This window comes from Lycium ferocissimum, chromosome 2 (assembly GCF_029784015.1).
Source record: "Lycium ferocissimum isolate CSIRO_LF1 chromosome 2, AGI_CSIRO_Lferr_CH_V1, whole genome shotgun sequence".
Taxonomy (NCBI): Eukaryota; Viridiplantae; Streptophyta; class Magnoliopsida; order Solanales; family Solanaceae; genus Lycium; species Lycium ferocissimum.
In genome coordinates this window covers 47677128-47702293 of record NC_081343.1, presented here as the reverse complement: position 1 = coordinate 47702293, position 25166 = coordinate 47677128, and the positions used below count along the sequence as shown (strand labels likewise).

Genomic DNA, 25166 nt, shown 5'->3' with positions numbered 1-25166 from the left:
CACTTAAAATTATTTTTTTTAATAATGGGGAATGGAGCTTAAGGCTTGACTTTATGATTTTTAGTTATGCAAACTGTTTACAATAGAATTTGGGGGCTAATTTTGAAGAAAATGAAAACTAGGCACTTTTAAAGTTGCAACTTGCTAGATTCATTAGCAACTTGCTAGATTCATTATAATTTTGGAACACGAAAATTAAAGTGTCTATAATACCAACTTACATAAAGTAGTGAGATAAAAAATTATAGCTCAGAACAATGAATTACATTTACACTGAAGTGCATATTAGGCTATTCCAAGTTAATAGCACATTCTACAAACGGTTAAATCAAACCCTTCGAGCCATCTATGAACTCCATTGAGTCGTAAACATGAAACAAATATAATAATAACGTTGTTGATGATTGTTACTTGTAATTAATTAAATTGGAACATTTCCATATCTATAGAGGCCAACAAAGTTTTTTGATGGTTTGGCCAAGAAAGGAAACAGAACGCAAGAATTATAGTAACATTTTTTTTTTTCTGAAAAGATCTCAAATGGAGTATGTACCTCAAGAATATCAAATCTTGTATTAGTCCTTATTTATATATGATACTCCATGAATAAACCTGTTGCAGAAAAGGGAAATATAGTTCTCCCCACATAGAATTTTTAAATTTTAATGTCTAATCTTTTTTGGAATCTCTTTATGTTACTTATCTCCTAAATTCAACATGGTAAAAATTGAGGACATGACAATCCTTTTTTACTTGTATCACGATTCACGCACGTTAGGTCACATGCGATCACCAATTCTTCATTTTTTAAGTAACTTGGAGAAGAAAAAAAGGTCTAAATACTAATTAAGTAGTTCGAATTATGTAGCTATTTCAAAATAGGGAAACAACAGATAAATCGGAGAACTATGTTGGTTGATGTCTCTACTCAATATTGTTGCTTATAAAGCAATCAAATTATTTATTTGCCAACTCATCCCACCTCCTAAGTCCAATAATTTTTAAAGTTCTAATTTTCCTATGCCCTCTCTTCTGAATTTTGGATAATAATTCTACCAGATTAATTAGTTGCATATACTAGTTGTTTGATTATTAACATTGTCTTATTATAGGTTCAAGTTGGTTGTAAGCAAATATTGCTATTACAAGTTAAGGTGAATGAATATGATTTCTTCATCTTTAACTAGAGGTTTCGAGTTCGTGATTTGAAATAAAAAATTTCAGTAAAAAAGACTTTCTCCTTCACTGAGTCTTATGTGATGCGAATTTAAATTTAATTGAAAATCAAAAAGAAATCAGAAAAAATAAATATAGTAAACAAATCAATGGGGTAAATCATAATCTAGAATCATGTCATGTATTTTACTTTAAGGGAGTCCCTTTTAATCATCCAACAAAAATCAGTTGGTTGCCCACTTGCCTTTTATCTGTTATAGTAATTTATCCAATGCCTTTCTTGCCGTATTTTAGGGACTAAAAATTTAAATATAGGTGGAATATTCTTGGTGTTGGTTGTCAATTGTCAATATGTGAGAGATAACATGTATTTCCTGAGTGAGAACTGTTTCCTTTTGTCCTCATTTGGGAAAAGTTGTACCTGCCCAACCTTGCACTAATACCGTGGTCGGGTAGACCTTTTCAATTTTAATTATTAATTATTCTTTCATAAGTTTCTTCTTCTATACTACTACTGATGCTTCTTTGCTTATATTATGGACACAAAGGAATTTGGAAGGAAATGTATTGTCTCTAACTCATTATCATCTTCTAAACAGACATAGCATTAAAGTGAAGATTGAAAGTTTATTGGGCAGATATGGAGGTCGGAGAAGACTGATATTTTGTTAGATTGTCCAATTTTACAGATCACCTCCCGTTTAGATTGAAAAAGTATAATGATTAATGAACCTTTACCTAATTTTCAAAGAGTCTCATAATAATCCATTGTCATAAGTTCAAGTTACTAACTATTGGTGGCAAATTAACATTGGACGCGGGACTGGATAGTACACCAATATTGTTACAGAAGAACAATTCTTAATTATTCAGACTTAATTGTAGACTAAAGTCGTACCATAATGAAATTCTTTGTCAGACTTTGGTCAGCAACAGTAATTTTTCCTCACCCATTTTGAAAGTCTTGTCATGGACTTCAGGTCAAGTCCTTTTGTACAATTCGACTGGGTCTTCTGAACATGGCTCACTAGATCCATCCAATTAGAGATGGGCAATTTGCAGGATTGGCCTTATTCGGGGGTGGTCTTTAATTTTTGTCCCTCAAATTGCTAGTCTTTAATTTTTGTCCTTCGTTTAAAAATCCAAGGATAAAGGGTTCAAACCCCGCTCAGTAAAAAATATTTTAAAAAAAAATTGCAAGCCAGAGTTTAGATTCGCAAGGCATAATTTGCCTGCAAAACTCTCCCTTAAGGCAGAGTTTGTTATCTTATAATGCAGAGTTTGCCTTAAGATAGCATACTCTATCTTATAAGCTACCTTAAGGCAGAGTTTGCCTCCAGACATAAGGCAAACTCTACTTTCAGGTAGAGTTTGAATCCAAAATTCTGTCTTGCGAATCCAAAACTCATCCTTATGATTTTATTTTTTAATTTGCGACTGAGTGGGAATTCAAACCCGGAACCCATAAATTTTTAGGGGAAGAAAAAAATTAAAAACCACCAATTTGAGAGACAAAAACTAAAGACCAATGAAGGACAATCCGAGGAAAAAAATGATTAGAGAGGAACTAGCCCATGCACACAGAAAGCCCAACCCCTATCCTGCCCAATTTGGCGCTCACGTTTCATTTTTTTTAGCGCGGATTGGCCTTCAAACGCCCTGGTCTTTAATTTCATTTTTTTTGTGCGGATTGTCCTTCAAAGACACTAGTCTTTAATTTTTGCCCCTTAAATTGGTGGTCTTTTAATTTTGCACTTATAGCCCTGCTTGGAGTTCGGGTTCAACCCCATCTCAGTTAAAAAAAAAAATAAAAAAAAATCGCAAGGCAGAGATTTAGATTCGCAAGACAGAGTTTTGAAACTCTGTCTGAGGTAGAGTTTAAAACTCTCAAAACTCTGCCTTGCGATTTTTTTTTTTTGACTGAGTAGGGATTTAAACCCAAACCTTATAGTATTAGGCAAAGGGGAAAAAAATTAAAGACCACCAATTTGAGGGACAAAAATTAAAGACCAGTGCCTTTGAAGAGTAATTGTGCAAATGACCCATTTAATTTTTGCCCCTCATATATGCAGTCTTTAATTTTCGTCTTTCTACTTATTTAATGAAAATATCTGGACTTATTTCGGAAGGTATAATTTCTGTAACATTTTTATTTTCGGAAATTGAAATTTTACCTCGCTCGGCATAAATTATGTATGTTGGATGTTGAAAGTTTTGCCTTGACAGGCATAATTTTTTTTAGATGTTATAAGACAAATGTCGAAGTTAAACATAAACTATGCCGAGCAGAATATACAATTATGTTGTTTTCCAGTTATGTTGAAAGTTTTGCCTTATCCGGCGTAATTTGTTTGGAAGTTAGTAGGGGTGTAAAAAAAAAAACCGACAAGTTATATGTTCTGTATGAAGACTTTACCGGAAAAATCCCGAAAAATCCGAGAAAACCCGAAATTGAAAAAACCATTTTTTATTGGTTTGGTTTGTAGATTTAAAAAGGGTCAATTACGTATATGTACATCTTAAGGAGAAATATTTACGAAACGTGACGATAGTTTTATATTTACAAAACATAACATTACAAACCCTATACAAAGCATGCTTTTAAATATATATATATATATATATATATATTTTTTTTTAAATATTTTTTTAGCTCAAAAAGTTATGTGTGAAAGTTGTAAATGTGTATATCTGCATTTCGAGGCTTAAAGGATTCGCTTTCAAAATTTAGTGTATAAAAATTGTATGAAATGTGTATATCTCGTTCAAGGCTTAAAAAATCCGATTAAAATTATGTGTATGAAAACAGTATGAAATTTGTATCTCGCTCAAGTCTTAAAATTTCGCTCATATTTTTGTATATAAAGTTCGTGTTAGATTTCTGTAAAATTAATACAACTACAACAACATTGTATACAACTTTGATGCAACATTCAAGACTTAAAATAATCGCTCAAATTTTTGTGTATGAAATGTGTATATCTTACTCAAGGCTTAAAAGTTCAAGCCAAATTTTATGCATGAAGAACGTATGAAATGTGTATATCTCGATCAAGGCTTAAACATTACGCTCAAAATTTTATGCATGAGAATGGTATGAAATGTGTATATACGGCTCAAGACTTAGAATTTCATTCATATTTTTCGTATATAAAGTTCATATTAGGTTTACGGAAAATTAATACAACTACAACAATATTGAAACAACTTTCGTACAATATTCAAGGCTTAAAGTTTTCGCTCACAATTTTGTGTATGAAAATTATATTAAAAATTTCGCTCACATATATACATTTCATACATGTTTCATACACAAATAATTGAGGTAATTTTTAAGACTTTAAGCAAAAAAATAATAATATATATATATATATATATATAATTTTTTTTTTAAAAAAAGTTAAAATATTTTCTTAAAAAAATTTATTTTTTTTAAAAATAATTTATCTTCTGGAAAAAAAATAAAAAAAAGGAAAAATATATGAAAATCCGTCATGTTTCGTAATATATCATTATGTTTTGTAAATAAGGAAAACTATCGTCACGTTTAGTAAATATTTCTCCTCAACATGTATATATATGTAGTTTTCCCATTTAAAAACTTGACACAATTAGTTTGGTTTGGTATTTGAAAAATCCGAACCAACCCGGTCCATGTACACCTCTAGATGTTATGATACAAATGCCGAAGTTAAAGGTAAACTATGCAGAGCGAAATCTAAAATTATGTTGAATGTTGAAAATTTTGCCTTGTCTGACATATTTTTTTGTGTGTATGTTATAATACATAGTGTTATACCCCATTTTAGTGAGTCAGAATTAGAGTATAACATATTGATGATTCCTATTGATTGATTTTAAGGAGTCGCCACCTAATTGATTTTAAGGTGAATTAGGGCACCTAATTATTAACTTAAAGTAGAACTAACCTCCGTTAATAGATGCTTAACCGGTGTGATTCTAGGTAAGGGTTCTATATTATCCTAAGGGAAAGGGTTAGGCATCCTTTAGAATCCGTTAACTTACGGTTGTCCGACCAAACTTAGGTTAATTAATTAAAGCTAAAATGACTTACAAATATTCTTTGAAGTTTGAAGAAAAATGTAATAATGTTGTTAAAAAATAGGATTTACAAAAATAATAAGTTGCATGAAAGATGTCTTTAAATACTATTTTAAAATAAAACTTATAAAGGTCATTAAGATTTTGAAGGAAAATATAATGATGCTATATAAATAATACTTGTGGAAAATACAATAAGTTACTTATGCATAATAATTTTCAAAGAGAAGGTTTTAGCAAATGCAAACTAAAAATTATATTATATGAATAGAAAATCCTAGACTTATTTTAATATGATGAAAAAGGCATGGGTCTTCTTTCTTTTCATTAACTCTATTTAACTAAAAGAAATGTATAAACGGATTAATCTAAAATGTTTAAAATACATTTGAATTCATCTTTGCATATTGATGACATTTTAATTTTTAAGATAGTAATAACAAATCATGATTCCTTAGCTCAACATATGTAATAATGCTATTTTGAAAAATTAACTATTCTAATGAAAACAAATATTGTAAATACTATAAATAGTTTTAATCATAAATAGAAGAAAAGGAAAGCTCGGGTGGTATTAATTATTAATTTCCCTTTAACTTAACTACCCGTTGTTAAACTAAAACCCACTAATTCGCTAAGGTTCATCTAAATGGAGAAAATAAAACAAAATAAAGGGTTAGTTGCATAATAATACAAATTCCATGCATAAAAAGTAAAATAAAAAAGACGCATGAAATAAGTTAGGTGGATTCGGCCATTTTCTAAGAACAACGCGGATACGCCGCAATTGGGCTTCGGTCAACTATTTTTGAATTTCTTGTGGCCGTTTCTTGTTGAGCTTAGCCCAGTTTTTATTTTACGTTTCGTGCGGCGGGGGACCGACTCCGAGGAGGATTTTGTCGGGGTTTTTGCCCAACGTTGAATGCGGGAGATGACGAGTCCCTCAGACTCGTATGCGAAGAGCATGCATAAAAAGAAAAGGAAAAGGATTAGCATGTAATCCATAAATGAGGCCAAATACATAAAATTAGATTCAAAAGAAGGAATAGAGCAATGATCCATTTTGATTTCATCATACTGGCAGATCTGGTGGAAACAAAGAAAATTGCATTCGTCCATTCTTATCATAGTGTAATATATCATTTACGGAACACAATTGAATCAGCGAGACAAATAACGAATAAGTACTTAATCAAACGGAGACAGAAATCTATCCTTAAGGATATTTAAACCAACTGTAACGCAGCCAGGCAGATTCACTGGCCATGATATCTAGCCAAAATATTACTAAGTCCATGTAATGTCATCATGAATGCGCATACATATCCTATATCAAATTAGATTGATCTATTATGGGCCTTATGGCATTGTGTAGTCATTAAACTGTCGATAGAAATGTGATCCGGAATAGCAAGCAGTCGACTAAAACAGCTAGAAAGGGGAAAAACCATCTAGTAGTAATATTGTATCAAACTGTCTCATACGATCTTCTTAACACTAAAGGATCCACATAATCTTCCTTTCTTTCAAAATAGAGAATACATGTGTTTGCCAACAAAGAATTCGGGTATATCAGCAAAGAAGATAATGGCGAGCTTAAGATTCTTTTTTCAAGAAAATAAGAGAGGGGCAGCAAATGGCTTCCAGTAGACAGACAGCAGATTTTATATTCCAATAACAACTAAGAAAAAAATGTAAACTAAGATAAAGAAACAGGCTGACACACGAGATATTTCACAGATCTGTCCCTATGCCGCTAAGTTTTCGCAGTAGTTCGGGGCAGGAGACAATAATTCAGTACCCCATAAGATACTTATTAAGTATAGCAATCTGTTAACCACTTGATAACTTCAATTAACAGTGAACTGCTTTAATTAGTACATTAACAGCTTCCCGAACAAATAGTCAAAGAAGGAGTATTTCAACAAGTGCAGCAACTCACTACGAAATCATATAGGCAGTTTCGGACTAGAGTAAACCACCCAATTAGATATAAGGCATGCTTTCGAATACACGACGAATTGTACTAAATACAGGATTGAATCTTCATTTAAGCAGACAGGCTATGTTTGCTTTACCGAAAAGGGGTTCATGCTATTTTTAGGTCTTTCGAACAAATACTCAAACTACAGATTATTTCCTTTTGACATAGGATAGTCTAGATCAGATATTGGCGGATAATGACATATACAAACTGATTTTTTGGCAAGAAGCAGAGGCATACAAGGGGGCATTTTAGAAATATGTTCATGATTGATCAATCTCAAAACAACACATGAACCAGTGGTTTTGCAAATCAGTAATACTTTGTATCCACCCTAACATACTGAAATCCCATGGCAGACGTGTCACTTAACTTCTAGAGAAAGTCTAACATCTCATTTCTAACTCATGGAAATACATATACTACAAGAAACAAAATCAAGTTTAGGTCTAACAGAATTTTGACACGGATTTAAACTGTCCTGCCATATAACAAAGAGCGCAAACTTCAAATGAACAACAGAATGTAAATTGATCTCCTAACACACAAGGCAAATGCTTGGAATACATAGAATGCTCACTAGCATTTCGTCGAACATTCATAATTGAGACGATGCGCAACCAGAAGACGTGACCTTGAATTTAAACCAATGAACATGAGTTTAACAGCACCCGGGATACAAATCGCATAAGTAGAGCCTCATCATAACATTTCAACAAAACATGACCCGAACAGACCCAGCAACAGGATTTACAGCAAACTAAAATAGTGATCATGTTTCATTAGCACTCATTTCATTTTGCCAGAATCTCAAACTTAAGACAGGGTGAATAAATGAATTTTGTTTACCTCTTGCGAGTGCAGTGAATTGAGGACGGGCGTCTCGAATCTAGGCTCGAACTCGACGAACTCGAACTCGAAAAGAGTCTTTCGAATCGAAAATCGATATCAATAGAAACAGTATATCCTTTTAAAAGAAACTTGGTTTGATTTTCCGAATAATCCCAAAACGAAAAAATGACCGAAACTCGAAAGGAACGGATTTGAACAAATCTCAAGATTTAGAATAGAAGTGAAAATGTTGAGGGTAGTAAGTATTCGTCCCCCGATTGTTGTCCCCTTCGGCTAAGAACTTAAGATGTATTTATAGGTAGAAAGACTAGGGTTTCAGTTTTTTTTTTTTTGAACTCCGATTTTGGCTCCAAACAAAACCTAAAAGAACCGTTTGAATCCTGAGCAAATCACGTGCTTTGATTCGGGTCATTCACCGAAAATGGTCCGATTTTTCTGTTTTCTTTGAGATTTGGTTGTGTTTGTAGTGAGAAAATGAAGGTCCTTTCTCTGTCAACGACAGAGCAAAGCAGATCCTTGGGTCGTTGTTATGCGGAAATGGGGAGGCACAAATCTGGAACGGTAAAAGGGACTGAACTTTTGGCTAAAACGGATGGAGGAGAGAGGAGAAGAGAGATGAGTATTGCACGAAAACAGGGGTGGCAGGATCTGCCATGGTTGAAAGTGGGTTAAGGTTTTGCTAAAATGGGGGTGAGAGAGAGACGAGAGGAGAGAGGAGGCGTGCGGCTTGAAGAGAAAGAGATAGAGATTTAGGTTAGTTGTGTAGGAATAGTGGGCTGGTTGTTGGGAATTTTGGTATTTCGTTTGGTCGGAAATGCGAAAATGTAGGGGTTGAATTGATGAATAATGTGTTTGTATTGGGCCTGTTTTGGCTGAAACATATTAGCTCTTCCTCCTCTATTCTAATTATTGATTTGGGCTTCTAATTTATATATTATGTGAAGATAAATAATAATTAGTATGTGGCAGGTGAAGGATTTAATAAAGTAAAATTAATTTAACGAGTACAAATCCTAAAATCAAATGACGACGAACCATTTTGAAAGTTGTGATGAAGCAATGCTAGTAACATCGATAGTAAAATAGTGAAAATTAATAATAGCGAAAATAAAGTGTTTAGTTCGTCAATAAATTTAGAAGCCCGCAGAAATAAATAGGAATAAAGGAGGGACAAAATTGGGTGTCAACACATAGGTCAAAGTTAAACGTAAACTATGCTTTGCGAAATCTGCATTATCTCGCGCTAAAAATACTAAAGGACAAAAATTAAAGACCTTAACCTTGAGGGACAAAAATTCAAGACCACTACAGGATAGGCCATTTGTGCGAATGACCCATCAAGTTTTGGTGATAACACGTTCACTCGCTACAATCTAGCCGATTTCAGAGGTTGACCACTTGTAACTTTGATTGTAAAACTTTGGGTTCTATCATGGGCAACAAATGGAGGATACACATAATTTAACGCCTCTCGAAGTCGAAACAGACTCAACTGAGGTTTTACAATTATTACATCAGCCTCATACAGTCATACTAACTACCAAGCTATCAATAATAATTGCAGGTGCCTATTGAAGAGGTTGGGGAATCCAGCGGTCAGGCATAACTTCGGTGAAGGGAACAAAAGTGCGCATATTTTGGCTCAGCTAGGATCACAACTACCAGTCTGCAACCAACTCTGTTTAATGACATCCACCCCTACAACTGTTCAAGAAGCCATCCAAGAAGACAAGCAAGGAAAATCAACTAGTAAAGCAATATCATTAGTATCATGTAATATTTTAGCCAGTCTAGGAAACTACCACGTAAACTCTATCTACGATAGTTTCCAACTATCATCTACTACTGCCACTACTTCATATGGAACGCCTTAATATATATACTAGCAATACATGTCAGTGCGATGCACGGGCCGAACATGTCTATTCACTTTAATTAGCCAATTTTAAGGTTTGTATTTTAAAAATAACTTTTAAAAACATTTTAATTGTTATTATATATACAAAATATATTTTATGTATCATCACTTTAGTTGTAATTAAAAGTTTTTGAGATGGAAAGAGTCAGACTTTTTTATTATTATCATGACAATGAAGGTTGTTCATTGATGTAAAAGAAAATTAGTAAGAATATGAGGGAAAATTAATATTTTGATTCTAAATTTTTTCTTTTAAATTCTTTAATATTTTATATGTATACCGACATGTTGATATCCATTTCAATTAAGTAACTGTTCAGATCCAAACATAAGAACCATTTTGGTGTATATATTGGATTAAAATATTTTTATTAAATTAATTATAAAATATATTATAATTTTTTATATTAATTGTTACAAAGAAATCAAAATTAGAAAGATATATGTTATATCATTAATCACCAAATTTTAATTCTGAAATGAAAATATAAAGTAATACATTTTATAAATGTAAAGAAACAATAATCAGAGACTGCAAAGGAGAGTAAATAAGTAAAGTATTGACAATGAAGGAAAACGGGGATAAATGTCACTCCCTCCCTTTACTTTTACTTGTCGACGTTAACATATCAAGGAAAAAAAATCTTCTTCTTATTTTACCCTTCACATTAATTATTTATTTTCAAATCATTTTCTGAGGCTATTGAGACTATATACTAATAAATATGGATATTATGATAAAATATATCCTTTATTTATTAATTTTCAAAGAACGTGCAAAGTCAAAAGTGAACAAGTTATGTGTAGGAGCATTAAAATAACTTTTGATACATTGCATTGCTATTGTTCGTCCTCTCTTCACGTTTAAAGTATTGACAAAGAAGGAAAACGGGGATAATAGAAATAGAAAAGATGATAAATACAGAATAAAAAAATAGATATATATTTTTAGTAATATGGCCAAGTAACATGGACGAAAGGAGTACTTCATTTTTATTAATTCTTAAAGAACGTGAAAAGTCAAGTATAAGTAATGTGACCACGTAATTCACTTCATTTATTAATTCTTAAATAACATGAAAAGTCAAAAGTGAATAGTAAAAGTGCATGGAGGAAATAAATATGTTCGGAGAATTAAAATGAAACGGAGGAATAAACATTCATTATGGATATATCCCGTAGGATTTATTAATTCTCAAAGAATGTGAAAAGTAAAAAATGAACAAATTAAAGTGCATGGAGGAAATAAATTTGCGTAGGAGAATTAAAATTGAGCGCATATGTTTATACATGAAGAAGAGAATAAATATTCAGCTAGAACATGAAAAATCAAACGTGAACAAGTAAAAGTCCATGGAGGAAATAAATGTGTCGGAGAATTAAATTTGAAGTGCATACGTCTATACATGAGAAGGAAATTAAATATTAAGTATTATGACACATGTCTACGTCATTTTTATTAATTCTTATAGAACGTGAAAAGTCAAGTATAGTAATGTGACCAAGTAATATGGGATGGGAGGAGTACTTCATTATTAATTCTTAAATAACGTGAAAAGTCAAAATGAACAAGTAAAAGTACACAGAGAAAATAAATATGTGTCGGAGAATTAAAATAGAGTGCACACGTGTATACATGAGAAGAGAATAAATATTCAGTACTATGACATATATGCACGTGGGATTTATTAATTCTCAAAGAATGTGAAAAGTCTAAAGTGAACAAATTAAAGTGCATGGAGGAAATAAATTTGTGTAGGAGAATTAAAATTGAACTGCATATGTCTATACATGTGAAGAGAATAAATATTCACTTAGAGCACGAAAAGTCAAAAGTGAACAAGTAAAAGTGCACGGAGGAAATAAATGTGTCCGAGAATTAAATTTAAAGTGCATACGTCTATACATGAGAAGGGAATAAATATTAAGTATTATGACACATGTCTACATGGAATATAAAAATAGTTGGATAAAGTATACAAATTATATAGCTCATAGTACAAGAATTTAATGCGGGTACAATTCGTGAATTTGTTGGTACAAACACAGAGAGCCGTGTTCGTCCCAAGCCGCTTATATATAATATATATATATATATATATATATATATATATATATATATATATATCCGGTTTACCACCAAAAAAAAAAAAAAAAAACTAGCTGAAAATAGGTTATTTGTAAATTTTACTCGCTAGGCAATAGTTTATCTTGGCCAAAAGGCAGCCAAGATAGTTGAATTGAATAACTCCTTGAATCTAATTTTTAGGTGTAAAATCTTGATTAAACAACCCGAGTTTTTCAGGAGGATCAATTTTGAACCTCAAGCAATTGCAAAGCGTTGGATGAATTTAGTTTAACAGTTTTCAACACAAATATGATTGATGGTAAATAAATTGATTAGATTTATCAATCAAATATTCAATCCACGACCTGTTGGGACTGACTACTAAAGTAATTAGATTAATAGCTCCGTTAAATCTATAACAATCTTTTATGTCATTATATTCCAATAGATATCTCAAAAGTTCATTCAACTATGGAAAATTATGTAGCAAAGCCATTCAATTTTGTTTTATATCAATAAAATCAATCAACTTAGGCTTTTGGCAATCACTCAACCAATTTGTCACAAAGAAAATGTGACATGACAAAATAATTACCTTTTATATGTCACATAGACATAGATCCCACAAATATAACAAAATCTTAATATTTGAACCCATTATCCTCCCCATGCTTGTAAATACTTAATCATTTCTTACGGAAAAAAGATTTTTAAAAAGAGTTTTGAAACTTTTGGTTCAAAATAATTTTCTTCTTTGAAAATTTTTTTTAACAACGTAAATCATTCACTTTTTCAAGATAGGCACTTTTTGAAAGTTAAAAAAAAAAAATTTGTTTCCAAATTGTCGTTCTGAAAATGTTAACATTTCATTTTCAAAAGACCATATAATAAGCACCTTTCTTTAATTCCAACAGATGACACATAAGCATCGGTGTCGTGTAACCAAAGACAGCGTCGTAAATTGGAAACTTACGATTGCGAATTTTTTTAACGTAGACATGGATCCCCACAAATAAAACAAAATCTTATCATATTTGTTTTTTAACTTCTCTTAATCTAACCCCCATTAATCTCTCCATGCTTGTAAATTTCATCATTACCATCTTCAAATTAATTTAAAGTGATTTTAAAACTCTCCGATTTTACCCATCAATCAAACTAAAAACCTTTTTTTTTTAACAATCAGTTAAAATAACGTTTAGATACTTTTCTCTGAAGATAAGTTACGTTTTTTTTTAAAAACTTGACCAAACAAATCACTTTTTTAAGATAGGCACTTTTTGAAAGTAAAAAAAAAAAAAAAAAAAAAAAACACTTTTCACTCGAAAAGCTTGGCCACACAGTAGTTATCAATAATGATATCTGTATAGTTCATTAGGAAGGAATAATGTTAACAATTTAAAGAAAGTGTTATAAAATAATAAACTAAAGCAAGAATACATGTAGAACAAGAGACGAATTTCAAGTAGGCTATAGAGTTGTTTAGTGGATTACTATGGATTGAGGTGTATAAAAAATACGTTGTTTTAGGGTGTTTATGTCGTCGATCACATTTATGGAGAGAAATTGACTTGGTGCCAGAAGTTTCACAAACCCTTATAATATAGTTATTGGTGGGTGGTCGAGATTTGGGAGTGTTAAGCAATCACAATATTATAATAATATTTTATAATTTGACTTATAGTTATGTTCTTGAATGTTTAGCTGGTATATGAGGCCGTTAAATTTTCGAGGGTTTGGAAAAAACTCAGTGGTTGAAAAATCAATGAAGGAAAAAGAGTACATATTTCTAATAATAGAGGCCATTAAATGGTTGCCTCATTAAAAATCTGCTTGCAAGGAAAACCCAATTGGGACATTGAAATCTTTGCTGAAATGTTAAAATGATTGTAAACAGGGATTAACTCCCCCTTTGTGTAGTTATGGTCCACATCACTCCAAAACTTGAATTTTCGCATTACAAGTTGCTGCACCATCTTCTTGAAAGTTGTAATTTGTAGAGACATTGGAATGAGATAACTCTGATATGGAAGTTTATGAGTATTATCAATGGGCTTTGCAACGACACAAATCTCTTGCATGCTTTAGAGAAAGGATTTTACCCAGCAGGCTTATCACCATTAAACAATAAGCTTAGCTGTGTGAAGAACAACTTAAAAATTGTGAAAATAAGCTTTATCCTGGCATTTTATGAATCAGTTCTTTAGTTCGTATCTGCTATGTATGTTGACAATAATCACACATCTTTGGATACCCTTAGCTGCCACTGGCAATAATATTGCTCTTTTGAAATGGGCATCCAGTGCATTGTTTAGAAGGGTAATATTTGAGAAAAAACATATGTTATCTTTATATGATTTGATTATCATGGAGACCAACATCATATGACTATAATCCTCGAAGTTGTTCTGTGGAAAGCAAAATATATAAATGAGCATCAATTGATCATTAAAGATATGGCAAGTTGTGTAGCTGGTAAAATGTATTCTAACTTGTGTGGTAGCAGTAACATGAAAAGTAATTAAAGAATTCTCTATCTTGTTTATTCTGAACAACTATTGTAGAAAAATGAATCATGACTTGTCTTAACTTTTGAGAACATAACTGCCTTTAATCCCCGGGAGAGTGGTTCAATAATATTCAAGTAATCAACTTGCAAAGAATAAGGCTTGTGACTTCAAATGATTGGTTTTCACAAAGACGATTAAGGATAAAGAGATTCTTGTGACCTTAGTCTAGTAAATATTCATTAAGGTGATAAAATCGTGTTCACCTTGCTCCTATTTTAATTCATATAAAAATTATGAACACAATTTCCACAACTTGTATATGCTTCAAGCATTTAAAATTCTTCGATGAATTTTCATATAATTTTGTCAAGTAATTTATATAGGTGACAACATCTATTTATTTAAATGATGTTGGTGAGGCCTAAGCCTTACCAAGATGCGTCATTAATTTCACTTGATAATAATTTTTGTCATCTCTACGAATTAGAACTGGGAATGCTTGATAATATGGATGTAGATGATTTAGATCCTGTAGCCCCGGGATCTTTTAAACCAGGTCAATATTGTTATATTGTGCAAAGATATCGTAGGGGAATGGTATATTTTATCTTTTCCTCAATGTGACATAACTTATTCAGATCTCATTTACTTGTCATTATTTTTAGGTACCTAAATCTCTCTTATTAGGTTTCATGAAGTGTTATGTCGTAGGCTCTTCACAGAGCACATTGCCTCCTTAAAATGATCATTCTCTCCGGATCTTTGCCCTCTTTTTCAATGATTATTGCGTTTGGAATACGATTAGTCTACCTCAAACTGTAGAACATAGTCTATCGGTTTTTGTCTTTTCTCTCAAACTTGGTGTTCAGGTGACATGAATTTAATAGGAGCTTTTTGCGACTTGAAATTGAAACAGAAGGTATTATTAATTTTTGATGGTAAGCAAATGCTTCTAGCATTTGAGTTAATTATCCTTTAAATGAGGATCATACTAATGATCTCTTTTTTTCATAACATATTCTATAAGGGATACTAGAATATTCTCTGCCCCTTATGTTAGAAAAACTAACATATATTCCATCTTAACTTTGGGAATCCATCTTTGTGCATCATGGTAGATTAATTAATCATATACCACACATAAAAAGCTCGTTAGATGAAAATATTTGGTTCCTAACCCTAAACCAATTGTGAGGATGAATTTATCATAATTTGCATTTCTTGGACAACTTGGCAAACCTGTTTCTCTAGTGCTTTATTTTGTCTATACAATATATCATAATCTGTTGGTATAGTAACCAGATCAACTTAAAGGATACTATATCTAAACTTTGTTCTCAAAAGCAATGGTTTATTTAGTTTACTCATTTAACGCCAACCCATGTACTATATCTTTAGGATCATACAATAACTGAGCTGAATCATTATCAAGAAAAAAATAATCTGTCTTGATTACATAACCTGTATCCAGTTTGGATTATTGCTCTTAACTCAATTATTTCCTGGAGGATGCGAGTGGTAATTTTGTAATTTCTTCAATCTTGGCAAATGTTTGACAATAAACGCACTCTGTGTGATCATTTTGTCTATATGCATTCTATTTGACATCACATAATAGGTATGGAACGGGACCTTATAGTTCACCTTTTACATTTTCAGGGAATTGGGCTGGACTTTTGTTTAACAATTCAAGTAGGAATTCAATCCCATGCATTTGCTTGTTCGCATTTGATGATCAACTTTTCATGAGAACAATCATTTACAGGATATAAAATAATTTTTCCTGGAAGATGGCTTCTAGTTCTTCAACATATGTCAAATATTGACATTCAGTCATATATTGAATTGGGATAGTATTCGTGTTGTGCCGAATAATATAAATTATTTTTACTAGTAAACTTCAAGTTTACCATGCCATGTGCCATTTGTTTTAGTGAACTCTTGAAAACACATGTTAAAAGATCTCTCTATGACAAGAATAAGATAGGTATTTTTTTTTTTTTGCCAATAACTCTTTCGAATTTTGTGACTTGATTTCATCGTACTTATATTTGTGTAATTTGAAGAATAAAGAGGGTAACCATTCACATAAATACTTATTACCCACTATGATTTTGAAGATAATTAATCTAAGTCTTCCAATCATTTATAGATAATTCAATATGATAGCCATTTACTTTAGTAAATCATCCGAATTTTAAATACTATAATAGTTTCAATCATAACAAGTAGCCTATATTACAATCACGAATGAATGACATAAAAATATATCGGCTCTTCGGGGAGCTTTTAATTTATTCCGTAGAAATCGATCCATAATCGGCAATATTGTTTGGACACTACGCAAAGACTGCCATAATTCTTGTATACAAACAATTAGGCTCTTTTATGTTATAGCATCTAAACCTCGGAGCCCTTAATTGATTTTGTTAGACAGTATATCAATGGTGTCATGAAGAAAATTTGATGAGATATTTAACACAATGCATATGTATTTTTTGAATATTTCTTCTCAATTATTCTACCTCTTACGGAGGTGAATTGTGATATCTCCATCAATCAAGTCTCACGTCGTACCTTATTAGCTTTACTAAATGTTGTCATATTTAGTTCGGGGAATAAAAAAATATTTGTAACGTCTAGTAAGAGTTCTCATTCTTTAGGAATGAAACATAATGATCTGAATCGTGCCTTAACCATATAAAATTATGATAACTTAGAACCTCTTTTAAGATGTTGCTACTTCAGGAGCAAATCAAAGCATCCATATGTACATCTTTATGTTTCTCTACACATATCTTCAATTGTAATCACAATATGCACGACCACTTCTAGTGATTATAGACGTAATTGAATTTAACCTCGACAAGGCCAAAATCCTTGTTAATTTTGGTGACCATGTATTTTGCAAACTTTCATTCTTAACCATTAAGGGACATCATCTAATCTCTCTTGATAATATTGTTCTTCGGGAACAAATTTGAGATATAAATGATCTAGAGCCATTAGGTTTTCTCGGACCATCAGAAGAATCCACACAATAGGTGGATATCATTAACCTTAAAGACAAAGACATTCAATATAAAGAAATACTAACCTTTCGTGTAAGACTCTTAATGATGGCAATTCAATTTAGTTTATGGCTACAGACTTTCATTTGCTCAATTGACCAAATAATTAGTGTTGAAAATATATGCAAGTGCAAACACATACGGATCCTTTTAATCCTTTGCTTAGTTTCATGTAAATTATGCAATGGAATCATCATACTTTATTAACATGGAAAGAAACATTATGCTAGAAAAGGAGTAAACACTCCTTCGAGTCACTGTACAATATAATTTATTAAAGATACTTACCTCATTCTTTTCACGTGTAAACACACTTATAACACATACATGTCTTCTTTTCAAATAAAACAGTAAGTTACGTTCTCCTTTACGGAGTAATATGTTAATATGGCAATCTCAAGTTTCATTTTTACAAACATAGCATCACATGTTTAATTTCTCTAAGTTCGATTAGAGACTTCATTTCCATCATAAAACGTGTTATAACAATAATAAACTAAAGCAAGAATACATGTAGAACTTCTCTAGAGATGCTTGAGATGGAGTTCTTATTTCTTATGAGGGACTAAATACGTTTTAACCTTCCAAAGAGAAACTTTTTACCATTTTATAGGAGAGAATTGACTAAAGAAAATCAGTGCCATTAATTCCTCCTGGTCCACTACGGCTTTCAATAAATTCCAACACCAAGATAGGCTTGATTCATGTTCGTATTATAATAATATTTATAACAGAAAGCAATATTTCAAAAGACCATATAATAAGCACCTTTCTTTAATTCCAACAGATGACCATACGCCTAGCATCGGTGTCGTTGTAACCAAAGACGGCGTCGTAATTGGAAACTGGTACGATGTGTGAAATCATTTTCACGTTTTATGACCTTCAGGGTTGAACAATCCCCAATCAATATGTGAATTACAAATTTACAATGCTTCTCGCAAAATTTCTCAGTTCTTTGTGTTGTGTATGTTTGAAATTAATCTTTCCCCATTAATCTCTACATTATCTCACTCAATTTCATCATTACCATGTTCTAAATCCCCCACTAATTTAGACGAATCTCATGTACTAACCCAACTCTCCGACCTTTTACCCATCCGTCAAACAGTAAAAACCTTTCCTACACATTTACCTAACCAAAACAATCAGTTAAAATTTAACGTGTTAGATGAGCTTTTAACTCCTGAAGATAAGTTACGTGGCATTTTTCTCCAAAAACTTAAGGGCAAAACTGCAATTGAAAAGGCACTTACATCTGTTAACGTTGAATTAACGGTTGATTTAGTTGCTAATGTTGTAAACAAAGGGAATTTAGATGGTACATCAATTGTTACATTTTTCAATTGGGCTGTCAAACAACAAACACTACTTATTAATAATGATACTTACTGTATAGTTATTAAAGCATTAGGGAGGAGGAAGTTTTTTGAGCATATGGTTGATATGTTCAAGGAAATGAGGAATAAAGGAATTACGCCGAATTTAGAGACACTTGAGATTGTGGTTGATAGCTTTATTCGAGCTCGACGAATTTCAAAGGCTGTAGAGTTGTTTAGTGGATTAGAGGACTATGGATTGAGGTGTAGTACGGAGACGCTTAACGTTGTTTTAGGGTGTTTATGTCGTCGATCACATGTAGGTGCTGCGGGTTCGTTACTTGTGAAAATGAAAGAGAAGGTTTCTTTTGATGTTGCGACTTATAATGTAGTTATTGGTGGGTGGTCGAGATTTGGGAGTGTTAAGGAAGTAGAGAGAATCTTGAAGCAAATGGTGGATGATGGATTTGAGGCGAATAATTTGACTTATAGTTATGTTCTTGAATGTTTAGGGAGAGCTGGTAGAATTGATGAGGCCGTTGAGATTTTCGAGGGTTTGGAGGAAAAGGGGTGTGTGGTTGATGTTGAGATATACAATGCAATGATATCGAATTTCATTGCACATGGTGAAATTGATGAATCTTTGAAATATTATGAGAGGATGTTAAATAGGGGTTGTGAGCCGGATGGTGATACTTATATGAGACTAATACCTGCTTTTTTGAAAGCTAGAAGAGTAGCCGATGCAATTGAAATGTTTGATGAAATGTTAATCCGGGGGATGATTGTAACTACAGGGACTGTGACCTCTTTTCTCGAGCCTTTGTGTAGTTATGGTCCACCCCATGCAGCTCTAACGATTTATAAAGAAGGCGAGACAAGCGGGATGTAGGATATCCTTGACTGCATACAAGTTGCTGCGATTTACCTTATATGAATGGCTTTCTAGGTTTGGGAAATGTGGTATGCTGTTAAACATCTGGAATGAGATGCAAGAAAGTGGTTATTCTTCTGATATGGAAGTTTATGAGTATGTCATCAATGGGCTTTGCAACATAGGACAGCTTGAAAATGCTGTCCTGGTAATGGAATAGCTTTAGAGAAAGGATTTTACCCCAGCAGGCTTATCTGTAGCAAATTAAACAATAAGCTACTAGCTTCGAACAAAATAGAGATTGCATACAGGCTTTTTCTAAAGATAAAAATTGCACGTGGAAAGCATAATTCACAAACATACTGGCGTGCTAAAGGGTGGCATTTCTGATCTTTGCACAGTCAGTTGCTTAGTGCAACCGTATCTGCTTTCAGAGTGATAAACATGACAATAATCACACATCAACTTTCACTACCCTTAGCTGCCACTGGCAATGAACTGAGTTTGCTCTTTTGCTTTCCAAATGGGCATCCACTGCATTTTTTAGAAGGGTAATATTTGAGAAATTATGTGAAGCAGCAGGAACTGAAGTACTGTTTTGCATTGTCATGGAGGGCTAATACATGAGAAATTTCTTGATGCACGGGGGACTGAAGTGTTACTTTTCTTTGCTCGAAGTTGTTCTGTGGAAAGTACGGAAAAGTCGTTTCAACCTGAGTCACATATTTAACTTTGATCATTGAGGTGAGTGCTTCTAGTTGGCGTCAAGTTGTGTAGCTGGTAATGAATGTATTCTAACTTGTGTGGTAGCAGTAACATGAAAAGTAATTAAAGAATTCTCTATCTTGTTTATTCTGAACAACTATTGTAGAAAAATGAGCATCATGACTCTGACTTGTCTTAACTATTTGTTTGAAACATAACTGCCTTTAATCCCCGGGAGGGGATGGTTCATAAACATGAAATTTGACTTGTAAAGAATAAGGCTTGTGACTCGGTCAAATGATATGGTCTGACTAATCGGTGACAGATAGCTAGCCGATTCAGAAAAAGAGATTCTTGAAAACTACTGGGGAGCTTCCCAGAATGCATCTCCGATGGTAGTGATGTACTTCCATGCTATGTTGCTCGGACTCTTCAAAAATGATGTCGCACCCATGTCGGCTCCTCCGAAAATGCACTACTTTGGAGGATCCGACACACACCAGGTGGCATTTTGAAGAGTCCGAGCAACATAGCTTCCATGTAATATAGGGAAGGTCTGATGTTGGTGAGGAATAAGGATGAAATGGTTGCATCTCTACGGTAGGAACTGGGAAGGTTGATATTGTCGTGAGCGGATGGATGAAAAGATGATTTCCCACCGTAAGAGTCCTCCTTAAACCAGGTCTGAGGTCCCATTAGTTATCCTTAAGGGTGCAGGAGGGTAGGGAATGGTATATTTGGACGAAGGTACAAGAGAGATTAAAGAAGGTTTCTCAGCCTATACATTTATAAATGTGCTTCACTGCTTTGGCATTAATAGGTGATACCCTTATTCTTTAGTTATAAAGAATATTTTGTCATTTGAATGCTCAGCCACTAATGCTTGCATTAGGGTAGGCTGTCTACATCACACCCCTTGGGGTGCGGCCCTTCCCCGGATCCTGCTAGCCCGGGATGCTTTGTGCACACGGTCAAGCTGAAAATATCTACCACTATAGGCAAATGATCGGAGGCTCAGAGTGCCATAACTTGCATATGCAAGCAAAGTGTAGAACATTAGGTCTATTGAAGTTTTTATCTTTTCCTCAAATTTATTTGTTCAGGTACTTTTTTCAGTTTTAGTTTACTTGTCTTATCCCTTGATTGACTGGTCCAAATTTTGAAGGAGCCAAGGTATTAGGAATTTTCTGATGGATAACTTCACTGTCACATATCAACCTCCGTAAGGCATAGCCTCTAAATCTTCTACATTAGCATAAATTTTCACGTATGTTTAAGAATGTCTTCTCTCCTGATCTATTTCCCTTGTTTTCTACATGTTCTATAAGGGAACTAGAATACTTATGCTATGCCTAGTCTCTCAATGAACTGAAACGTAGAAATCGGTTCTCCTTGTGTACCTCTCTCTAACTTGGTCCTTTTGTACAGAAAGTGCAAAGAAGTGTTATAGAGATGCCTAGAAAGATTACTGAAGCTCTCTTCGCACACGTTGGGGATTCAGCTGGGCTGGAGCAGATGATTTTTAAACAGATGGAGGATGGATGGAGGATGGTCCCTGCTTGCATTTGGTGGGCAACTTGAAAGAAAGAACTCTAGATGCTTTGACAACAGCAGCAACACAATGCAGGAGATCAAACTTAACTGTATTAAGCTTTTTCTTTTTGGTGTAACCAGATCTATGAAGTACAACTATATCTATCCTAGACTCATTAGGTTCCTGTTAGAACTGTAGACTGGTTTTACTTTCTTTTACTCACTTGTAAATATGGTTTCAGTACAACCCATGTACTGTTTTGTGTTTAATACATACAATATGTTACCTTCTCAAAAAAAAAATATTAAGTGTTATAGGGGAACTTGTATCCAGTTTGGAGTGAGGAACTAATGCATTCAGTTCCACAAGATTATACGAGGATGTAGAACTGGTAATAATTCCTTTCCACGTTTCTTGGACAATCTTGGCAAACCTGTTTCTCCTTTTTATTTTCCTTCCTCTCAGTGTGCTTATTTTGTCTATATGATTTACTTTGATGATGCGGCATAATCTGTTGGTATAGAGGACTACCGAGAACAACTTAAAGTTCACAGAGGCTTATATCCAAGTTTGTTCAGGGAAGGGCAAAACAGAAAGGGAACTTTTTGGTTTAACAATTCAAGTAGTACATCACTTTTAGAAATTTTACCGAAGCCTTACTTCTATATCTTATAGCCCGTATTATCATTGATGTAACTAACTGAGCTGAATCAGATGTATAGAGAAAAAAATGTTTCTATCTTTCCTTGTTGTTCACTTGACACCAGTTGATCAATTTATCCAGGATATATTTTTCGTTTGCTAGTTGATTAATTATTTTCCTGGAGGTGTTGAAAATGTAGCTGATGAAGGCCTATGTGTGCTTCCTGGGATTGTGTCTTGGTCCGTTATTATTGACATTGTAGTAGCTTAAATAGGTGGACATTGAGGGGTATAGTATTCGTGTTGTGCAGGTTAAATGGGATGGAACAGGACGGTTTTTATAGTGTTGTTTGTTTTCAACAACATTCTTGTACTAAGTAAAATTTGTAACCGATTATTTCTAGTTTAGAAATTAAAATCCGAAGTTTCTATCTCACGTTGATTCTTTCTTGATAACTCGACGTATAAAAATGTCTAACATTCTCTCTTAGAACATTCGTCCTCGAATGTCAAATGAGGTAAAACTTTCAATTAAATGCTTGAATCACCCGTTATGATGATAACTCAGCAAGATTAGACCACGAAAAGGGTGTTTTAGGAATATTAGGCCTAAAAGTGCTAAACGACCAAATGGGTCGTTAAAGAACTATTCTAACATTCCAATATTACTTCTCTGTGTTCCTGTACTACTTTATCATATCCTGATTTACATGGCTATGTTAAGAATTAAACAAGCGATGCAGCGGAACCGATTAGGATGCACCAACACAAGAACAATAATGCAAGAAAGCAATAAACGTAATGAACACAAGATTTACGTGGAAACCCAAGACGGGAAAAACCACGGGGCGCGAAGCGCAGAGAAATCAACTATAAGGTGAGGAGTACAAAACGATCTCAACATGGTGTCGAAGCACAATGAGATCAAAGGAAACGAAAGATTACAATCTCTCAACGAAAACTCTCTCTAACCTAAGTGTGGAATATAGTCTTGTGTGTAGTCTTGCTAGTTGTTCTCTTTTTCCTTTCTTTCTTGATGTTCTAGCGGAAAATCTCCTTTAAATAGGGGTTGAAGACGTTAAAAATCCCAGTTGGAATGGGACAAGCTAGTTGAATCCTTGTTGAAATGGGACAATTATCGAATTCCAATTGGAAGGGGACAATTATCGAATTCCAGTTGGAATGGGACAATTTCGATAAACCTCTTTGGGACATATTCTAACAATCTCCACCTTGGACCAAAATACATCAATATCAACACTCGTCACCCCATAAAGCCCCAAAGGGCAATTTAAGCATGAAGAACACCAACTAAGTCTAAGCAATGCTTAAACTTAGTAATAGCAAGCGGCTTGGCTAACATATCTGCGGGATCTCTCGACATGTGAACTTTCTTTACCACAATCTCCCCTGCAGCAATAGTATCTCTGATAAAGTGGTATTTAATGCTAATATGCTTGGTCTTCGAGCGATGAGAATCGGCCTTGGTAAGATGAATAGCACTCTGGCTATCAGAAAATACAACGGTAGTACCCTGTTGAACACCAAGATCAATAAGAAGACCTCGCAACCATGTAGCTTCTTTAACACCTTCAGTTGCAGCGATATACTCAGCTTCGGTAGTAGAAAGGGCTGCAATAGACTGTAATTGTGCTTTCCAAGAGATAGCACCAGAGCACAGTGAAAAAATGTAACCCGAAATAGACCTCCTACGATCGAGATCATCACCATAATCAGAATCAACGAACCCAACAACATCATAAGACGATGCCTTGGCTCTACCAAATACCAAACCAATATCAACGGACCCTTTCACATAACGAAGAATCCACTTCATGACATTCCAATGATCCTTTCCAGGATTATGCATGCATCGACTCACTATGCTTACCGCAAAAGCTAAATCAGGTCTAGTGCAAACCATAACATACATAAGGCTACCAACAACACTAGCATACGGGATAGTAGACATCCTCTCAATGTCCTCCTAGGACTTAGGACAAGAGTCAGCAGACAGTTTGAAATGAGTAGCAAACGGAGGAGAAACAGGTTTACAATCAAACATATTAAACCTATCGAGGACTTTCTCAAAATACTTTCTCTGAGGCAGGTAAAGCTTTGACTTTTCGATCCCTGTGAATATCCATACCTAGAATCTTCTTAGCTGCACCAAGGTCCTTCATCTCAAACTCAGAATTAAGTTGAGATTTTAACTTGTTGATCAAAGACTTGTCTTTAGAAGCAGTCAACATATAACAACAAGTAAACGAAGGAACCACCAGAAAACTGTCGAAAATACACACAATTATCATACTTACTATGTGTGGAGTCTTGCCCAATCATAAAGGAATCAAACCTTTTGTACCATTGTCTTGGAGCTTGTTTAAGACCATAAAGAGATCTTTTCAACTGACAAACAAATTGCTACTTGCCAGGAACAACAAAACCCTC

At 33.5% G+C, this 25166-nt stretch overlaps 1 pseudogene; it reads left to right on the top strand.

The window, feature by feature from the left end:
* Positions 1-18562: 18562 nt before the first annotated feature.
* Positions 18563-22020, top strand: LOC132041206 (putative pentatricopeptide repeat-containing protein At5g43820; annotated as a pseudogene).
* Positions 22021-25166: the final 3146 nt, after the last annotated feature.